The 9,804-nt window shown below is 46.6% G+C and overlaps 1 long non-coding RNA gene across 3 annotated transcripts in view; it reads right to left on the bottom strand.

Moving 5' to 3' along the window:
* LOC123522341 overlaps positions 1 to 8,192 on the bottom strand; it is an 83,191-nt gene extending 74,999 nt beyond the window's left edge. For all 3 annotated transcript variants that reach the window (XR_006680610.1, XR_006680609.1, XR_006680611.1), the window contains exon 1: positions 8,063 to 8,192. This is a non-coding gene — a long non-coding RNA (uncharacterized LOC123522341). The remainder of the gene's footprint in view (positions 1 to 8,062) is intronic.
* Between the last annotated feature and the right edge of the window lie 1,612 nt (positions 8,193 to 9,804).

Below are 9,804 nucleotides of genomic sequence, written 5' to 3'. Positions count from 1 at the left end.
AAGATGGCAGTGGATGGCTGGTTACTCCATTTTAACAGAATGGTGGAAGAGAAAGAAAGAAAAAAACAAAAACATCTCCATAGCAGTAGTTACCATAAAGGTCAAAGTCAGAAGTAAATCAAGGTGGAAACTATAGAGATGGTAAAGAGGCTATAAAGTACTAGGGGAAAAAATGGAATCTAGAAATTCAAACATTGAGCAATCAATATCAGGAGACCAGTAACATCTATAAGACACAGAGAAACATAAATCCCAGGGAGTATTGCTTTTGAAACTAGGGAGGCTATCTTAACCTCCCCCCAACACACACACCCCTTCACAAATCTTGGCGGAGATCGCAGTACAGATGGTAGGCCTAGTTCAGCAGTGCGGGGTCCAAACAGAGGAAAGATGAGATGGATCACACAGGTCCAGGCCGTGCTTTATTCTTTTGCTAACCAACTAGAAGACACCCACCACCAGCATCTCAGCGTTCTCCCAGGATGACTTCTCTTAGTGCTCAATACCATTTTTAAGGGTAGGAAAACTTGACAGAAGTTGCTTGTTGCCTGAGTGTCAGCTAAGAGAGAGACTCAAAGATGATGCCCCCACTTCTGCCTGAGCTTCTGAGCTGATGAGGATGTTGTTGCATAAAACAGAAAACAGAACGAGAGGATGATTTGGACATGCTGAAACTGAGAAGGCTGTCAGACATCTAGTAGCAATTAGATATCTGAGCTGGACCTCAAGGAGAGGCTTGAATGACTTCAGCAGTCTTTCTCTTTATGTCCTGCCCTACCTTCTACCTTGGTTCAGTCCAGAAAAATATCTGCATGTCTGTTCTTATAAGGATCCCTTCCCTATCATTATTTTTGTTTGGTTTTTTTTTTCCTTTTATGGGGGGTGGGGTTAATACTTCCCCTAAGAATGAAGAGGCTTCCGACCCAAGTCATCTGACAAAACCTTTTAACCGAAATATTTATTTTTTCTCAGTCACCACACAGGAAATATACGGAGCATGGCAAAGCAAAGAACTAATATTTAAAGATATATTATGTGGAAGTCATTCACGGTGGTGGGTCTTTTTAAAATAACATATTTACTTTTGATAACAGCACCAAGTTAATTTTTATTGACATTAGAAAAGCTAAGAACCTTGCCCATGAGCTCAGTGTAACTGAGATGTTCTGTTTCCCAAAGCCTGGTCCATGCTTTCAGGGGCCTCAGTTGTCTTCCTAAGAACAAGAAGATGCTGCTCTGCCATTCAAAATATCTTCCCAGCAAGGCAAGAGAAACACGTACATGCTAAAGTTATTTGAAAATGACTTCGAACTTCACAGAATCTGAAACTCCATTCTTTTCCCCCATTGACTAAGATAGTTCTATCTCAGCGGTTCCCAACTCTGGCTGTACTTTCCAAAAGCCACCAGGAACTACCGGAAAAACAAGCACATTTATCTTCAGGAAATACAACCAGAGTGCTCTTTGGAAGCAAATATGGCAGACTTAGTCTGACGGCACTGGAAAAAGACACAGTGCTCGGTGAGGGTGACAAGATGGACGAGCCTCGATGAGATGGGCTGACCCCATGGCTGTAACAATGAGCTCAAGCAGAACAACACTGTGAGGATGGGACAGGACTAGACAGTGCTCCCTTGTCTTGTACACGGGTTGTTAAGTGTAGGAAGAGACTCAACGACACCTACCAACAATCACCAATAACTACAACCAAGGGCTTTAAAAACATGAGACCAAAAACTCTGGAAAGTTCTTTTTTAACTTCTGGAAGACACGCTTTTCCCTATTCTTTCTCTGTGAAAAACTGGAGAGGCCTGAATATTATCGTCAAAGCAAACATAAGACGGAAGAAAAGATGAAGAGAAAAGGCAAACTGGTTAGGGTCCTCGGGGCTTGAGGAACAACAACATGCTGGGGAGTTTCCTACGTTTTCTTGTTGCACCAAATATCATGGACCAGGTGCTGGAGATGCTGGCCAACCAGAAATGCCTCGTGGGCACAGGCAAAAAGAGACCCAACAAAAACTCTAGCCAGGCAGGAAAAAAGGACCAGCCGAGTCAGACAGAAAATGCTGAGCCAATAACTGCTTCACTCGGGTCAAACAGCATAGAAAATACTGTGGCTCCACCCCCCACCACCAAAGCTCAAGTGGGAGCCAAGGCTTCCACATCTAGGGTGTTGTCAGAGGAAGACAATAGGAGCCTGGAGTGTAAGCCACCAGGCAATGACAAGTCCCCTTCCCCACCCACTCCCGACCATGGAGACCCGGGGGAAGCCTGAACGTCCCTCCCACCGGGAAGTGGCATGGCTTTCTTCCTCTTTCCCAGGGAAGGAGTGTGAGAGAACGCTTGGAGGAAAGTCAGGAATTATCACTACCATTTGGAAGGAGTAAGTCGCCATTACTTGAAGTAACCAACAACCAGAAATGACCAAAGTGTCCTAGAGTAGGTACATAGTTAAACAAGCTATAGCAGATCCAGTTCACAGAATATTATGCAGTAATAAAAACAAATGAACAATTATTAAGTGCAAGAGCTTAGTTGGATCACAAGGGTATTATGCTGAGTGAGAAAATAAATTAATTTCTGGTCATGAACCCTAAGAGCCGATTGATCAAACATTATCAAAGGATGAAATTACCTATAGAGAACAGATTAACAGTTTTCAAGATTAGGGATGATGAGGAGGATGATGATGGTGATGGTGGTGATGAGAATTTATAAAGGGGTTCTATAAAAGGGTTGTATGATGAGGTATTTATTGTGCCAATCTGGCCGACAAATAAACACAAGTGGGGTTAATTGAAGGGCAGAAGGATAAATGGCTCAGTGAGACTCCCCTTGCGAGTTCTCGGGTCTCTTGTTTTGTGATCGTTGGACCAGGGTGCAGCTGCCCTAACCAGTTCCCTTAACTAAAGCTGTCTTAACCAGCTTCAGCTGGCAAGGGTCACTTCCTGCAAGACATTCCCGAGGAGAAGCCACATGGACCTACCCCGATGCAGCCCTGGGTGCTGAGATGCTTCCACATTCACTGACTCGGCTTTCCTCCTGCAATCAGCATCGTTGCGTGTGTTTTGTGAGATGGAGGAGGACTTTGTGGATTGGTGTTAGACATATGGGTTGGACTTGTGGGCTTGGGCAGCACTGGGTTGGGATGTTTTCTTGATTGCACTTACCCTTTATCTAAAACTCTCTTGTACATGAGTTTTCGTGTATTTGTTTCTCTAAAATATCCAGACTTATACTTTTTAAAAAAAGGTTTTTTTAAAAAAAAACAAGGATTGTATGAGGGAGGTCTTTGTAATGTTGGAAAAGTAATGGTTGCATATGATAATGTGAAACCTACACAATTCCTTCATCCTTATAAAGTGACAGAATTACAACACGCAGTTTATCCCAGCATCAATTCCCTGGCTTCATTATTGTTCTGTCGTTGTTATCTACCATCTATCTGTTAGTTTGTCATCCTGTAGCAGCTTGTATGTCGCTATTGCTACCAGCAAGGTAGACAGGTTTCTGTTGGAGCTTCCGGACTGAAATCGACTAGGAAACCCTAGCAACCTACTTCCAAACATTTGCCAGTGGATTCTTGTTTTGGACGGTGCTCAGAATACACGATGGCACCAGCAATGGTCTGTAGCCTGTCAATGAGCTTGCAGATGGTGCAGAGCCAGACAACTCTGTGTTCTGTTGTACCATAAGGTGACGTTGAATCAGACGGAAGCCAATGGCAACTACCAACTAGCTGGTGATTTAAAAAGTGAAGCACTTTTGGAAGAAGAATAAAGGATAGATAGATGATAGATAGATTAGATAGATAGATAGATAGATAGATAGATAGATAGATAGATAGATAGATAGATAGATAGATATAGATAGACAGACAATCTTTATCATTCCTGTGACTTTATAGCTAATTCCAAATCAAAAGTTGAAAGAAAGGGGGAAAAAAGGGCTATTCAGGGCACATCCCAGATAAAGTAAATAAACCTCTGATGAAGAAGCCTAGCTTGTTCATCAAAATCCTGTATTTTTACAAAGCCCAACAGATTGTTTTGCAGTGTGCCTAGCTTTCAGCACCACTGGCAGCGAGAACTAAGAGGGACCTGCAGGTGAGTGAACACCTGTGAATACGTTTGTGGGTTTTAAGACAGAAACCATCCACACTCAGAGAAATCCCAGGTAAGAAATCCAACAAGGTATTTCCCTGAACAAATCTGCTACAAAAGATCTCTTCAAGGCGTGAAAAGCCAAAGGTGTCACTTGGAGGATCAAGGTGGCTAAACCATGGTATTGTCTCTTTCCTTTTCCAGGGTGACTGGGGTGAAAGTTTACAGAGCAAGTGGTTGTCTGTTCAATCATTCATACAATATTCTGAGTTCCACAATGTAACAGCACGTTCCCACTTCTCCCTAGGTTTACTTTTCCCATTTGTCCTTTCCTCTCCCTGCCTCCCGAGATTTATCCCTGGTTAGAAGCTGCCCTTTTAGTCTCTTACAGTTGATTGTTCTACAGAGCCAGTGTCTCTCCAGTGTTACTCTTTACTTTACTGGCCTATCTACGGTTGGGCTGAGAACTGGGCCCAGGGAGTGAGTGGTTTCTGACCTGAAGGGTGTCTAACAGCCATGGAGTAAGGGGTTCTACTAGTAAGCCTGTTCATTTCTTATTATTTTGAATTTTGTTTCATATTTATTTACCACCCAAGCCAGGGGATTTTCAATGGTCTCCTATACATCTGAAAGCTGGGCAATGAAAAGGAAAGATCAAAAAAGGACTGAGGCATTTAAATTTGGGCATTGGCAAGGAGTATCGATTAAACGGTGGACATAGCAGAAGAACAAATGCATTCATCTTGCTGGATGTCGCAGTGAACTGAAATTATTTAGTGTAGCTCTTCTATCCATAGTCATTGTAATGCCCACCCAGTAGCTGGGTGGGAACATGCGAATAAGGTATAGAGGGCTTTAACGCCAGGATAGGTGAGAAGTGTCATTACAGTGGGTATAAAATATCCCATCTCAGAAGCAGGAAGGGAGAATCCTACGATCATCAAGAAGAATCACCAGCAGAATGTGTGTGAGATTCCTGTGTGGTTTGGACCTGAGACCCCTGTGTGGCGTGGCTGTGGGATTCATTTGTGGAGGGGACCTGAGAGCCCTGTGTGCAATGATAATCCCTATGCTAAGTGGGTGGCAGAAGAAGGCCTAGCGGTTGCAGCACTGAGACCATGAGACAGAGCAGCCGCCTTCCACAGAACTAGAAAAAACAGAGACAAAAATGTACCCTTTAAAGCCTGTATCAGTGCTAGAGGACCCTTGTTAACACTGCCCCAGGCAGGGTCATGGTGGCTGAGAGGCTGAAGGCCACAGAAAAGGATGCCTGTGGCATAACTGAGAAGAAGCATGGTAGACAAAAAAACGGAACCCTAAATTTCTTTTTTATCCACTAGTAATTGTTAACTTCCCTAACGAGCCTCATAATCACAGATATTGTCCGTGCGTTCTCTGTGGCCATGGCAATGAATTTTAGGACTCAATAGAAAAACAGAGTGCCGTGTGTGTTAGGCTGGCTTGACTAGAGACACAAATCCAGAGACACTCACATAAGGAAGAGCTTTCTATCTAAGAGTAATTGTGTGTTGAGAAAACATCCCAGCCCAGTCCAGATCAAATCCCTAAGTACGCTATCAGCCCTTACTTATAAGTCTGATACTAGTCCATAAATCCCTCTTCAGACTCACAGAGCACATGCAGTACTGCAATCACAGACCAGTGGGTGCAAAGTCTTATAGATCCAGTAGCGGTGGAAGCATCTCCAGGGATCTCACCGGCCTCGGGGTGGCTCCACGTGGCTTGTCAACAGGAAGGTGAAAGCAGAGAGAAAGTGGCCCGACAGAAGGAGGCCAGCCTCGGGAAGCCATTTATCTTGGCCACCCTCCAATCAAGCTGCGACCTGATGAACAGGTTAATAATCCCTGCCCACATGTGCCTACAGGAGCCACGTGGGAACCAAAAAACTTAGCGATCACACCATGGGAGAAACCTCCACTGGGAGGATCAGAAGGAAGGAAATCGGAGGGTGGCGGCATGTCTGCCCTACGCCTTAGGGATCATAGTTGAGCAGAAGCGAAGTGACGTCTCCTTCCCCTTGTGTAGCCAGAGGAGGTCAGGCAGGGCTCCCACGCCATTTCTTCAGATATAGCCAGCATGCTTAGAAGTGAGGAAAGAGAGATCCGCCCCCCGCCCCCCCCACTTACTTTGGACATGTCGCCAGGAGGGACCAGTCATGGGAAAATATCATGTTTGTTACAGCTGGTCAGCAAAAAAAGTAGAAGATCCTTAACAGGATGGACTGACACAAGAACTGTAACAATGGGCTCCAACGAACAAGGATTCTAAGGATGGCCTGGCATTTTGTTCCGTCGTACAGCACTCAGCACCCAAGCTCAGTGCCCTCGAGCCAATTCCCACTCACTGTGGCCCAGTAGGGCAGTGGTTCTGAACCTTCCTAATGCCGCCACCCTTTAATACAGGTCCTCATGTTGTGGTCACCCTCTAACCAGAAAATTATTTTGGTGCTACTTTATAGCTGTCATTTTGCGACCTTTATGAATCGGGCGACCCCTGTGAAAGGGTCGTTCGACATGCAAAGGGGTCGTGACCCGCAGGTTGAGAACCGCTGTGGTAGGCAGAGTAGAACTGCCCCTTTGGGTTCCTAAGGCAGAAAATCTGTATGGGGATAGAATACCTCATCTATCGCTGAAGGAATGGCTTGTGGTTTCAAACTACTGACCTTACAATTTAGCAGCCCAGATCTACTATACCACCTATGCTCTTTAGGAACTGACCCAATAGCATCTAACAAGAAAGTTAAAATAATCAAAAAAATCCCATTAATTGTACAACAATTTTAGAAAATTAATGTTTCACCAAGTTCCATATTTTTGATGAGTAAGTTTTTTATTTGGGGTTTGGGGGTTTTTGTTTTAAACAAAACACTTAACATTAACAGCAGCGATGCCTGGGAAATGTGAAAAATGCCTTTCTTGACCATTGATTTCGAATGAATTCATTAATTTTACCAAGGGTCACCAACTACTGGACAAAGAACAAGAAAGTCGGGAGAAGAATTGGTGCACTTAAATTATAGCATCATGGACTTCCAGAAAAACAAATCTGTCTTGAAAAAGGACCACCGCAGGGCTCATTAAAAGCGAGGCTTGTGAGACTTCAGGGTCAACAAAAAAGAGGAAGGTCCTCAGCCAGGCAGGTGGCTGCAACAGTGCATTGAACATTAGCAACGATCATGAGGCTGGCAAGACCGGTGTTTGGTTCTGTTGCACACAGGGTGCCAATGAGCCAGAACCTACTGGGAGCCACCGAACCACAACTACTGCGTAGCAGTCCTTTTGCACAAAAGGTGTTGGGGGGCGAGGGGTTGCATACATAAAAGCCAAGAAGGGTTATCATTATGCACCAATAAAGAATCACTCGACCAATTCAATGGTTTAAGTAATTATTAATCATTCTTTATCACGATCCAAAAAATACTACAGGCATCTATCTACTCAGCAGAGCCAGGAGCTAACACGTTTAGGGATGTGTCCTTCCCTACCTGCAAATCCAAATACTCACTGTCACTAAGTCAATAGCATCCTTACCTGCAAAAACAAAACGAAACTGACTGCCCTGGAGTCAATGCCAATTCCTAGCGGCGCCCTAGTCGGTTTCTGAGCCTGTCACTGCTGAAGGGAGTAGAAAGCTGTCTTTCTCCTGCGGAGCTGGGGGTGGTTTCAAACTGCCGACCATGGGGACTGCAGCCTAACACGTACCCACTACACAGCCAGCGCTGAAATGTAAGGATGGGTCCAACAAGACAGGAAGTCAAGAAGTATGTGCAGCAATCTGGACTGTTGGAAGTAGAAAAACTCAAAAGTGCTCGCTTTTCACGGGGGTATTTTTGCAAAAAAAGCATGACGTGAGCTAACACCTTTTGGGCTCATTGATCTACCAATGAGCGGCTTCCACGAAAGCAAGTTATGCCATCCCAGGGAGAGGGGCACTCACCTCTTAAATTGTGAACCGACTTCCAACTATGCAGCTGTTTTGAAGCAAGAGGTCTGGCGCCAAAAAAGTCCAAATGAAGCGGAGGAATGACCTCTTCCGGAAGTCTGCTCAATAGGTACGTCTCTTTTTTACCACCGTCAGGGATTAAGGTGTTTTAGTAGACTTGGAGAGAGGACAGGGGAAGGAGACACGGATTGGGTACTTACTATAGGAGACTATTGATTTGGTAACCCAAGACCACCTATTTTCTCCCTTCCTCCTCCCCCAGACGTCACAGCACCCCAGCCTAGACTTTTTTTGTTCTGGGACGCGATATCAATTTGGATGCATTCCTTAAAGTAAGCTCCGGACTGTCGTGAAGGTGGGTTTACAAATGGAACCAAAAAATAAATAAATAAATATTTAAAATAATAATAATAATACAAGGCAGTCAGAACCCCCACGTTTTAGCAGGAGACCGTGCAAGCTCTTTCCAAGGAAGTCTAAGGGGACTGTGGGAGCCAGGCGTGCTCAGACCTTTTCGAAGGCAGCTGAGGTTTATCATTTTTGCGCTGGGACCACGATTGGATTTTCTTCCTGCTCAGCCTTACCCCTTGCTCCGCAGGTCTTGGCGCTGCCAGGGCTGAGCCCAACCGCCAGCACGTCTGCCCAACCAAGCCCGGGACGCGGCCCGACAGCCCAAGGAGGCCGCGAGGGCGAGCAGAGCCTCGGCACCCTCGCACGGGTGCAGGTCCCTGCAGGGGGGCACGCGCAGGCGTGCAGGGAGGAGGACGGAGCCGCCAGCAAAAGAGCAGCCCCGCGCGCTCAGGCCCGCGGCCTGCAGGCTAGCTGCGCGCGGGCTGGCTGGCTGCGCGCCTCCAGCTGGAAGTCATTGGGCTGCGTGGCGTCCGCGTTGCCAGGGCGACCGCCCGGCCGGCGCCGCGGCGGGGGGAGGCGGGCGCGCTGAATGGGTGACGTCACGAGGCCGGCGCCAGGCAGTCTGGGCGGCCGAGCCAATGAATCAGCTGTCGGGGGAGGGAGCGCGCGCGGGAGAGGACAGTGCAGGAATGCGGCCCGCTCGCTCCCTCCCTCCTCCCTCCCTCCGGGGCCGTTTGCAGGCAGCCAGGCCCTTTCTGCGGGTTATCCCACTGATGCGCGCTGGGCGGGCAAGACCGAGGGCTGGGCGGGGTATGGGGGGGAGTCCGTTAGATGGGAATTGCTTTCCACTGATGGCGACCCTGCGACTGACTTCAAAAGGGAATGTACATGAACTTGTCTCTTTTTTTTTGGCCCGTATTCGGTTGGTTTTTTGATGCTGAAATTCACGAACAAATGCTTCCTCGCAGAACTTGTCTCTAGATAAAACGGACTTGGAAGGCGGTGTTGAATGCGCTGCAGCCTTAGGCTGGGCACTGCGGGGGGATCTCACACCCGAAGGAATCAGACTGCTTGGAAAAACTCAGAACTGAACAGGGAAGAAAACGATGTAACAGACTCAGGTCTGGCCTTGGAACCAGCTGCCTTGTCTCCCATTATTCCACAGTGACTTGAAGGGCCGGCTCTTCTGAGCCCTGTCTTCCCAGGTCCTGCCTTTGCCGCCCATTAGCTGGAAACTCCCAGGAGGCCTTGAACTGGGTCATGGTCATTTCTGAAAGCTCAACCGTGTAACCCTTTGCTTGCCACATTGTACTCCCTCCAACAAAACAAAATAGAACATTTTCATCAAGTCACTCCTCGTTATCCTATACTGCAATCCTAGCGGA

This window comes from Echinops telfairi, unplaced genomic scaffold, assembly GCF_000313985.2.
Source record: "Echinops telfairi isolate 266 unplaced genomic scaffold, ASM31398v2 ScPeMD7_5868;HRSCAF=6743_0, whole genome shotgun sequence".
Lineage (NCBI taxonomy): Eukaryota > Metazoa > Chordata > Mammalia > Afrosoricida > Tenrecidae > Echinops > Echinops telfairi.
Note: the sequence above shows the minus strand (reverse complement) of the source record. Positions and strands in the feature narration are given on the sequence as shown.